The following is an 11,883-nucleotide window of genomic DNA, read 5'->3' as shown; positions in this document are numbered from 1 at the left end:
ATGTTTGAGCCATGTCGTGAAAAATGCCGAGGACCTTTGTAAAAAAACAGTGAGTATATTTATATCAATAATTTAAAAAAGAATACAATGTTTGTAATGTAAAGGTCTTACTAACAGTGATTTCATTCGTTCATTTTCCCAGCGTTCCAGAGAACTACAGGCTTGGAATGCATGTGTTTGGGCTCCTTGCATGCTGGGATAACATGGATGATGTTGTCCATAGTGCAGCAATAGTGTTTTGCAGTCCTTGTAGTGGAAGGAACGTAACAAAACACTACAACAACTTGAAAATCCTTATGCAAAAACGGGGGACCCTGGATTTGGATGAAAAGACTGTGACTGCTGAAGATTACAAGGTTAGCTAAGATTTATTTTTTAAGTAACCATATTAATAACTTTTTTACTTGTGTCTGTCGCAAATGAATTAATGAATTCACATTATTTTAAAAATATATATTTTAAACCACAATAACATTTTATATAATTAATTTTTCTTTGGTTTGATAACTTGCTGAATACAGATATATATCGGTTTTACAGACTGATGTTCAGAATGCCCCCTTGAAGACCCATTTCCAGGCAATTGTTGACAATGCAACACTGGACTGTGAGGGCGAAAGAAACATCTTTCATGCACCCAAATTTATTGCCGGCCTGGTAAATCACCTTCTACCACATGCAACTTTGTGGTCATCAATGATGCTCGGTACGTTTTTTTTATTTGTTGTATTACTATCTCAAATTGTCAGTTATTCATTAATGGAAATGTGCTAAATGTTTAATTATCCATTTTAATTATGTTTTTTAATTACTTGTATTCTCCTTAGGGGATCTTGGACGTCATGGTACTGGTCCTGCTTACCAGCAGCTCAGTAAACTCTATGGTGACATTCAGCAATCCAAGAACCAGGTATCATAGCGAGAAGAATAAGTGAAAAATAAACATAAATTGTATATAAATTTACAATACATAGATACTGACTTAAACAATGTACTATTGCATTTAAGAATTGTACACAAGACAACAGAACCCAAGGAATCATGGAGAAAAGCCAGTGGGATTTGAAAAAAATCCGTATCCAGAGAAGGAGACTGACAAGGCTTGATGACTTTTTGGAAATTTATCAAAAAATGCACGATGCCATCCTGCTTGAATATGCAGACATGAAAAAAATCAAGACAAAAGGTATGAATAACTTCCTAATAATAAAAATTGTGTTTTATACAACTAGAACAAGAAACTAAGAAAAAGTGAAAACATTTGGCTATGACTATAGAATTAAGAGATGATAAAATAAGTAAGCATTAAAAGTATGTATGTGTAATCAACAGTCTTTTCACGGAGAAATGGAAAGACAAACGCATTAAACAAAAAGGTGTGTACGTGTCACCGTTAGTGACAAAACTGCCACTGAAGAAAAAGAAAACTGAGGTAAGTCATCATGTTCCCATTATTTTCAATAATTAAACCTTGTGATGTCCTCCCGATTGCCATACTCCTTTTGTCCTCTGGGGTAGTGATGTGACGTTCTGTATCGAGGCTTCGAAGCTTGTGTCGAGTAATGGAGGGGGCGTTTCCGCGATACGCGTATCGAGGCTTGCTTCATTTATGGGAGGAGCTGAAAATGATGACATCCGAAGCCTCGCTGCCCGGCTGTACCACGTGACTGGTTCATGAAGTGGTTCGAACTTTGCCGCGAGCTATGACAGCGATATAAACCCCTCAGACTCCATTCAAAAATGTAGGTGTTTGATGTAGAGTTGCAGTTAGTGAGAGTTTGGAGGTTTATGAGAGTGAGGAGAGAAAGTCAGGAGAGAATAGAGCCAGCTAAGAAGAGGAGGATGTCCTCCCCTGTGTGGGAACATTTTTATTTAATTCCTCCCAACAAGGTATGTAAATTTCTATAGAAGATGTATTTTCATAATACTGATGGTGCAATACAATTTATGTTAAGCGGCTTTACTTTTGTGCAAGGTGAAGTGTTTGCTATGTGCCAGGGAGCTGGGATATAACAACAACACCTCATCCATGCTTAGGCACTACAGAGCTTTGCATGAGAATAGGGGAACACCGATTGTGGAGCAAGACCAGGTGAGCCATCAAATGCCATGATAATATAGCATGCAGTAATGTTACTAAATGATATAACAATATTATACAGCTGTAATAAGTTACGTGTGTGATATTTATATTTGTGCTTTGTTTTTGTTGTCTTTCCTCAGGAGAACAATCTCAAATAGATGAAGACCTGGTTAGCATGGTGATTGAGGACTCCCAGCCATTTAGCATTGTGGAGGACAAAGGATTTAAAAGATTTGTTAAATCATTAAATGTTCTCCCCATTAAAAGGTCATAAAAGCAGTGAAAATTTAGTTTTTACAGAATAAAATGTGAACAGGCAGGACTGAGGCCTCAGTGTGTAGCTGTCCACACCCCAACCTCACCTCACAGTAAATGATCATTTCCCATACTGCCAGTATAAATATACACAGCAAGGCTCGCAAAATTTCAAAATCTCTGGTAGCCCTTCGGGCAGGCATTCTTCTGTTTTTGGTAGCCCGAATAAAAAAAAGAAAGCAATTTTTTTAATATTTTGTTTCCATTACAATATTATACATTAAAGTATAATATTGTAACGGAAACAAAAAATAATCAAAAAAATTGTTAAAATACAAATCACAACAACTGTATAAAAATTACAACCATCAACTCAAATACTTGGTTCAAATTGAACAGAAATTTCTATGAACTTGTAAGAACTGTATAGAACATGAATCTGAAATTTCCACTGAAGTCACGGGTAAGAAGTAAGTGGAACCAAGATCTAGGCCATTTGCTTTTTGATGTTTGCAAAGGCTGCTAAATTTTGCCAATGGTAGTTCACTCTTTGCAATATAGCACGCTGTTCTAAACAGCTTTTTCAGGAGTTCTTGTTGTGCTTGGTTTACTTTTAGTATGTTTTTTGCAATTGCTGTTTGTTCTGGGAAAGATACTGCACACTGGGCAATAATGCATTTCTTGCATTTCTCATGGGTCCTGATGGTCTTTCTTAAAATTACTGGTCCCAGTAACAAAGGCACTTGTTGACTCAGAAATCAAATGAAACTCACAACACACCTGGCAGAACATCATGTTATTTAGCTCGTCATATTCCAGCCACAGAAATTTTTTTGTCCATGAAACCAAAAAAGCTGCGCTTTCTTATAGCCTCATAGTCTGATTTGTCATAACTTTTCTGTTTTGTGGTAAGCTTTTCTTTGGCTGCCCCTTCTTCACCCTGACCCGTCTTATTTGGCTGAGCAGAACTAAAATACCAGCGTAAATCCTGCTGCTTTTACACACGTACTTACATAACGGTCAGCGATTCTTTGCGCACTCAACCTCTCATATGTTTAAGCTTTCTGCGAGAGATTTCACTTGTCGCGTTTGAATAGTAAGCTAATGAGTGATAAGACGATGTCAGAGGAATTGGTGCGCAAATAATTGTCACTCACCAATCAGTGCTGCAGCTCTCTACACACCGTTTGCGCGATCGCAAAATGAAAGTGAAAGCAAAAAGCAAGCACAAATTCAAACGCGATTTCAATATGTCACATATTGACAGTGACTCATCGATGCCAATGACATAATTACTCAGCTACATTGGCGAAAGAATGTAAAAGCGCAGACGTATATTTTCCTTCCTATGATAGCCCGACGGGCAGGGCTGAGTTAGATTTTGGTAGCCTGACTGGAAAAATCGCTAGCCCCGGGACGTCGGGCTAGCGATTTTGCGAGCCCTGCACAGTATACTGCCATCACTACAATATAGATGTTTTACACACTCCTTTTGTTGTTGACATTTACAGGCTGTGTGCAAAAGGCCACACTCTTCAAATTCATGCCAACTAATATTTTTACGTCCAGTAGGTGTCCTACTAGAGCAAATGAAGCTTCAAGAAGCTTTGCGCTGGAGTGAACCAATTGGATGAAAAGCTTCAGTGCTTCATGAAGCTTCATCTGCCCATCACTACTCTGGAAAAAATGCATGTCCATAGGTGACATAAGTGCAGGAGGAAGCTCAGGTTTTTTGCTTTTTGCTGGTCACACCATGTACAGCTTTGTTTTCAGCAGTTGTAGGCCAAGGGCATATGAATTAACCAAGCTTTCAAGGCTGATTATTGTCTTTTGGAGACCACCTGTAATTTTAAGCACAGCTCGCGTGCCCTGACTGCAAGCAAGTTTCCAATCGTACACTAGCATGTTCTCTGTACAGCTGGACCGGGCATCACATACTGACAATGTTTTTATCTCATAGTTCCTCTGTTTACTTGGGACGTAATGTTGGACAGAGTCCTTTAAGGGGACTAGGCATTCATACAGTCATATCAGTTCCTGTGTGGTACACCAACAGCAGGACAGATGCTCACTCGTTACATACATCTCAAATCAGAACAAGTTTGTCTCATTCATGACCATATTCTTTTGTATATTATATTCTATTATATAAAGTCATTCAAAAATGTTATCTGTTAACAGGTAAAAGGGAAGACCACCGTTCAAACCTTTAAACAGGAACAGCACAAACAATATGATGCTCGTCAAAACCAGGTATTTTTAGAAATGTTTTTAATGTCTACATTTATGTTTTGTGTGTTATTGTCATAAATGACTCTGAAAATTGACAAGTGTCTATCTTTGTAGGATGAGAGCCAGGAACAAATAGCCGTTTGCCAAAAACAGCAACATACATGGCTAATAAAGCATCAGTCACAGTATGGAAAGGAGATTTATGTTCCTTCAAAGTGGATGCAATTGTTAATGCAGCTAATGAAAGTCTCTCTCACATGGGTGGACTTGCAAAGGCACTGTCTGCTACTGGAGGACATACTATCCAAGCAGAGAGTGATCTCTTCATTGCCAAAAATGGCAAATTAAAAGGCTGGACAAGTTGCAGTTACCACAGCAGGCAAACTAGCTTGCATGAAGCTGATTCATTTGGTAGGCCCGTGTCTGCAGAATGACCCAACAGTGCACATGATACCCCATGCAAAAAAACTTTTAACTAAAGGTATTTTGAACGTCATGACATGTGCAGAAGAGCACCAATTTTCCTCTGTTGCCATTCCAGCAGTGAGCTCTGGAATATTCAACTTTCCAGTCTCAATTTGTGCTGATGTTGTGGTCACCACAATCAAAAAGTACTTTGAACATAAGAACCGCACAAGTCCTCCATTTGAAATACACCTGGTAAACAACGATGATCCAACCGTGAAGGAAATGGAAAGGGCCTTCAAAGAGATCATTTTGGAGCCACTCTCTGATGTCAGGAGGACAGTGAGTACACCCATTTTTAAAGTATAATTGTCATCTTTAGTGTTTTATAATTAAAAAATTATAACAATAAGCATGAATAAATAATTATTATGAAATAATAAGTGAAATTGAAGAATTAGAGCATCTTTGATGCATAGAATAACCCTTTTCAAATTGTGCAATAAAAATTAGGCCACAAAAAGTAGCAGTTATTAAATACATTCAGGCTATGTTGTTCTTCTTCATTTGTTATGATTTTGTAATTACCGCACTTAGTGAGTATTATGTGAAATATATCAGCATTAATAACGTGTAATTCTTGCAAAAGGTAATGCAATTTTTTTCCTTAATAAAAAAATTACTTAAAATGATCACAGCACTAACAAATATTTTCGTTTAAATTCAACCCACAAATCAAGGGGCCAGAGGATTCTCCATCTACACTGGAGAGGACAGAGCACCTTGTGAGAAAAACAACCGGTCTGACAAAGGACACTGCATCACAGGTGATGTTTCACAAACCAACTCATTCACAATCAATTCAATAACTGTCACGGCCTGGAGGTTCAGCTGGTCGCTGATCAGCTGTCTCTCCCTCTTTCTCTCTAGTCCTCTCTCTCTCTCCCCAGGGCTGAACTCATTATGGGTTCACGCCCTTGGCTATTGTCTTGTTGAAACACAGGTTGCATATTTGTGGAAACAACAGGAAACGGAAGTTGTTGTTTCTGTGGTCCCATCTCAGATTAGAGGTAACAACTTTGTCATACGTCACAGTGAGTTCCTGACCCTTAGACCACACAGCTGGCTTGTTGGAGAGGTATGTAATCCAGTTATTTAAAAAAAGAAAAGAAAAAAAAAGTACTACATAAGGTTAACGTTAAAGCTGGGGCAGAACATTAGTTGTTCCCTACACATTCAGTAAGTACTGCTTCAGATCTACATTCCAGGCATATCCTCATGACTGAATACTGAGTATACGCAAGTAAAAAAAAATCTTTATTAACCTTTGTATTCCAAAACTTTATTGATTGAATCTTTATTTTGAACATGTTAAAAAAGTACAACAACATAGAATTAAAAGAGACAAATAAACAAAGCAAAACAAAAAGAAAACGAGCAACCACAACTACAAATAACTTTCATGTTCAAAAAGGAGCAGGAAGAAGCATAAGTTTATTTATCCCACCCCTTTTCCACTATCTAGTAATCTATAGACTACAGAAATACCTCCTTGCAATTACATTTTAAATGTCATGTGTATTTTATATATATATATATATATATATATATATATATATATATATATATATATATATATATATATATATATATATATATATATATGCGCACATATACACATTTTCAATAACCCCATTAACACCTCAAAGGATACACTACCTACCTACCTATCTATCTATCTCAACATACCCGTGCACCCGCACACACATGAAAATATTAGACAAGAACACCCTATCAAATCTCTACCTCTTCCCTGTACCCTGTAAAAACCATCTCTTTAAACTGCGCCATGCTCGGACTTTGCTTTATATCTTTACTTAGTCTGTTCCACAGCTTCACTCCACACACAGAGATGCAAAAACTTTTTAATGTTGTACAGATACGAGGATGTTTTAAATTTAATTCCCCCCTCAAATTGTATCCTCGTTCCCTTTTAGAAAACATTTTTAGAATATTGTCAGGAAGCAGGTTATTTATTGCTTTATATATAATTTGTGCAGTGAGAAAATGAACCAGATCTGTGAATTTGAGAATTTTTGATTTTAAGAATAGTGAATTTGTATGATCTCTGTAACCAGTTTTATGGATTATCCTTATGGCCCTTTTTTGTAATATAAAGATTGATGATAGCGAACATTTGTAAGTATTGCCCCACACCTCTGCACAGTAATTCAAATACGGTGCAATCAGGGAACAATAGAGAATGTGGAGTGATTTGTGGTCCAGAATGTGTTTTACTTTACTCAAGATTGAGACACTTCTTGAAATTTTGTTATGCATATGATTTATCATCTATAATCACACCAAGAAACTTATGTTCAAGTACTCTTTCAATTTCCACACCATCTATATGAATCTGCACTTGTGCATTTCTAAGGGAATTCCCAAATAAGATTATTTTAGTTTTACTTAGATTTAGCGATAGTTTGTTCCTGTTAAATTTTTTAATTTTGCACATTTCTGAAATAATTGTATCCAGCAGCTCCTTTAGATTCCCCCCAGAACAAAAACTATGTGTCATCTCCAAATAATACTAATTTTAATATATCAGATGCCTTACAAATATCATTTATATAAATAATAAATAATTTTGGACCCAGTACAGAGCCTTGTGGAACATCACAAGCAATGTCCAAGCATGATGAGGATTGGACACCCAGCTTCACAAATTGTTTCCTGTCACTTAAATAATTTTTCACCCATTGCAGTACAACCCCCCTGATCCCGTACCGTTCCAGTTTATTAATTAATATGTCATGATTGATTGTGTCGAATGCTTTCTTGAGATCCAGAAATACTCCAGCTGCATACTGTTTCTGATCTATAGCATTCGTAATCTCCTCAATTGATTCGATTAATGCCAGTGATGTTGATCTTTTTGATCTGAATCCATATTGACTGTCAGAAAGTAATTTATATTTATCTAAGAATTTGTCTAATCATTTATTAAATAGGTTTTCTAGGATTTTGGAGAATTGTGGTAGTAAAGAAACAGGCCTGTAATTTGTGAAGTGGCGTCTATCCCCAGTTTTATACAGCGGCACAACTTTAGCTATTTTCATTTTGTTTGGCACTTTTCCCGTCTGAAATGATAAGTTGCAAATATATGTTAGAGGTCCTACAATTCCTTCAATGACCTTCTTGACGATTTTCATGTCAATATCATTACAATCAGTAGATGTTTTATATTTACACATGTGTACAATGTCAATTATTTCTTTTTCCTCCACTGATGTGAGGAACATTGAGTTAGGGTTCCTATCAATCAGGTTTTCACTACAGTCTACTGATGGCAGTGACTCAGGAATTTGTTCTGCCAGTTTTGGTCCAATATTTACAAAATAATGATTAAAGCTGTTGACCTTATCAGCAGTGTTTTCCATAATATTGCCATTGTCGATAAAGTATTGAGGATAACTTTGTTGTCCAGAATTATTTTTAATGATACCATTTAAAACATCTCATATTCCCTTCATATTATGTTTATTGTTGTTCAATATTTTACTATAATACTCCTTTCTACATACACGTATAATATTGGTCAACTTATTTTTGTATTTTTTATATTTATTTTCAGCATCTTTTGTTCGTTGTTTTAGGAATTCCCTATAGAGTGTATTTTTCTTTTTACATGCATTTTGTAAACCCTTAGTGATCCATGGTCTAAATATTTGTGCTTTCTGTTGTATTTTATTGTTGGACAGTTTTTATCGTACAATTCCATGAATATTCTTAAAAATATGCCATATGCAATATCAATATCAGTTTCTTTGTACACATTGTCCCAGTCCTGATTTAATAGATCATTCTTAAGTGCATTCATAGTTTCTTCTGTCCGTACACGTCTGTATCTCAGTTGTTCTTCATGCTGATTTTTCTTATAATTAGTGTCATAAACTGCAAAAACTGGTAGGTGATCACTGATGTCATTAATTAATATTCCGCTCACAATGTTGTTTTCCATATTGTTAGTGAAAATATTGTCAAGTAAGGTGGCACAATGTGGTGTAATTCTACTAGGCCTGGTTATTTTAGGATGTAAACTCAAACTGTACATAGTGTTTAGGAATTCGTCGATCATTTTATGCTTTTTCGGATTCAACAGGTCAATATTAAAATCCCCACAGATAAACATAACTTTTTGATTTGTTTTAGAGAACATTTCCTCTATGAAGTCATTAAATACTTGAATACTAGAGCCAGGTGTTCTATATATACACAGCTAATTATTACATTTTTCTCTTTTTCCTTATAAATTTCAATTGTTATACATTCTAATAAATTATCAATTACAGTTGTCATGCTTTCTACCACCTTGTAATTTAGGTTTTTATCCACATACACAGCTACTCCCCCTCCACTCTTGTTCCTTCTATTTACAAAATTCACTTCATATCCCTCCAGTCCAAAGTCCAGTCCTTTCTCCGCATTGATCCATGTTTCAGAAATGGCAATAATTCCAAATGGATTTGTCAACTCATTTAGATATTCCTTTATATTGTTGAAGTTGGCATACAGACTTCTGCTATTAAAATGGATTATTGATAATTTTACTGCTGATGTTGTAGAAGAAGTTATTTTCCGGGTCTATATCCTTTTCTAAGTCTAGAACATTATGGTCTGTGTATCGAAATGTTTTCAGTTCCAGATTATCATAAAGAGAATTCCAATGAGTTATATTGATATTGTTGTCGGATGCAGATGAAGTTCTTTTGGACTGCGCCATGTGTTGTGTTGTGTGTCACGTCACATGTGTATTCATACCTCCAGAGTAAGTTGAACCTCAGTATTTGTCCAGCTCCTCCATATTTCTGATGACCAACACTTTGGCTTGTTCCGGTGTTCCATTGAGTTTAATGAATACTTTGCAGTTGGTGGTCCATGTATTTTGAATTTTTCCCTGTTTCTTCAAGTAACGTGCTTTCCTGGCGATGTCCGCATTTCTTTTTATCAGATGTTCATTCATGAAGACATCGGATCCTTTCAGTTTGCAAATCTCACAGTGATGGCTGGTTTGTCACTGTCATTTTTTCGGGGTAGAGGGTGGCAAGCCTCAATGTTGTTATAATCCACTTCCACACCTTTGGACCGTAGAAAGGTAACTACTTGATGCTCCGTGGAGTTGACATCTTCCTCTCCTGGCCCTCCTACATCGTCGGCGGCGACCCCCCGGGCGTATGACCGGGGTTTGATGCGAAGCCCCGTAATGATGACATCGTTCATCCAGGTGTACTGCTCCAAATCCGCCACTCTGTTCTCCAGGTACGCCAGCCGCCGATCCTTCTCGGCGTTCTGGATGCGAAGAGCCTTAACTTCCTCGACCAGGTCCAGGATGGCTTTCTGCTGCAGTTTGACAGCAGAAATCTCCTTTGTCATAAACTCCAGCGACTTCTTAATATCGTCACCTTCCTCGGCTGACAGAACTTTTTTCGGGCCCATGCTTGTAGCGTTGCCGTGACGACCAGCTAGCTAGTTGATGCTAGCGTCCTTCCTCTCTCACCGCTACGGTTCAAAAACACCAACTTCTGAGTTTTCGAGAGGTCGCAAATGACGAGCCACCACTTCTGGATGGTTTCCCACACACGCTCTCAAAGTTTCATATCGGCGGAGAGCTGCCGTTTTCAGGAGATATGTTAAGTTTGTCAACGTTTCTGCTCAGAGAACCTGTTGTTTATCATGTTTACAAAGTAATAAAAGCTTATTTATTATACTCCTCAGGTCACTGAAAGTCTCCTGCACCACTGGGCCATTCGGCTAAATCTGGGGAATAATATCTACATTATGAACCACTACACGAACGGTGTGATCCTCTATAGAGAGAGAACGAATCAGGAGACAAAGCTTGTCCAAGGTAAAAAAAAATTTAATATATTCTAGAATTAATTTTTTAAAATTTTATTAATGTCTCGAGATAAATGGAAAAAGTATTGTTGCAAATTTGTAATTAATTTCTAATATGTCACAGGTGAACTTTGACAACTACAGAGCCATTTTATCCTTTGTGAACATTGGAAATGTACACTGGAAGGTTCTGGTTAGTACAAGCAGCATTTCTGTGAAAAAAAGTTTGTTTCAATAACACATTCTTCATAATTTATGTACTTTTAAAATTTATATATCTATCGCAGTACATAAATGCAGATGACAGCTGTCTGTATTTGGTCGATGCTTCAAGAAACTCTTTGGAGCAGGAAGAGTCTGACCGTGCAGCCAAAAGATTAATTAATTTATCTTAATTTATAATTAAGTAACTATGCGTTATTACATGTATATAATAACAAAATATTAGAAAAGTGACAGGAGGACTTAGGTCTTTTTCTAAAGGTGAACATATGGTTGTAGATGAAAGTTTACCAAGGTCCGTGGTTATCAGTTCTTTAAAGAATTAAAAAAAAATACTTCAAAATTACACACATATGTAATTTTAAATAATAAAAAAAAACCCTGACAGTGTTTAAGCAGTGAGACATTTGAGACAGTTAACATTTGTAGATTTAAAAAAAACAAAAACATGTTATTAATGTTGATACTTCATGTAACATAATCTAGAGCGAAGGACTTTCTGACACACCATTAAAAACACAGTGATATGTATTATATGTGTCTATGTGATTTATGAAAAAGTACAGAATGTTCTTTTTCTGTGTCACTTTTATCTTGCATTTGTATATAAATGTGATACGTTATGTTCACAAAGTGAATACTTTCACATACTTTGCATGTCTTTGTATGTCTCTACCAGCTTTGCACATCTAGAGACTGGTAGAGACATACCCTAAAAGACTGGCAGCTGAGTATTGAGTCAGGGGGCTGAATAATTACGCACACCCCACTTTTCAGTTATTTAT

At 36.5% G+C, this 11,883-nt stretch overlaps 2 pseudogenes; one reads left to right on the top strand and one right to left on the bottom strand.

The window, feature by feature from the left end:
• LOC102791595 (uncharacterized) lies at positions 1–11,271 on the top strand (annotated as a pseudogene).
• On the bottom strand, positions 9,819–10,474 carry LOC148096821 (uncharacterized; annotated as a pseudogene).
• Positions 11,272–11,883: the final 612 nt, after the last annotated feature.

This window comes from Neolamprologus brichardi, chromosome 22, assembly GCF_056152115.1.
Source record: "Neolamprologus brichardi isolate AB-2024 chromosome 22, ASM5615211v1, whole genome shotgun sequence".
In the NCBI taxonomy this organism is placed as follows: domain Eukaryota; kingdom Metazoa; phylum Chordata; class Actinopteri; order Cichliformes; family Cichlidae; genus Neolamprologus; species Neolamprologus brichardi.
Note: the sequence above shows the minus strand (reverse complement) of the source record. Positions and strands in the feature narration are given on the sequence as shown.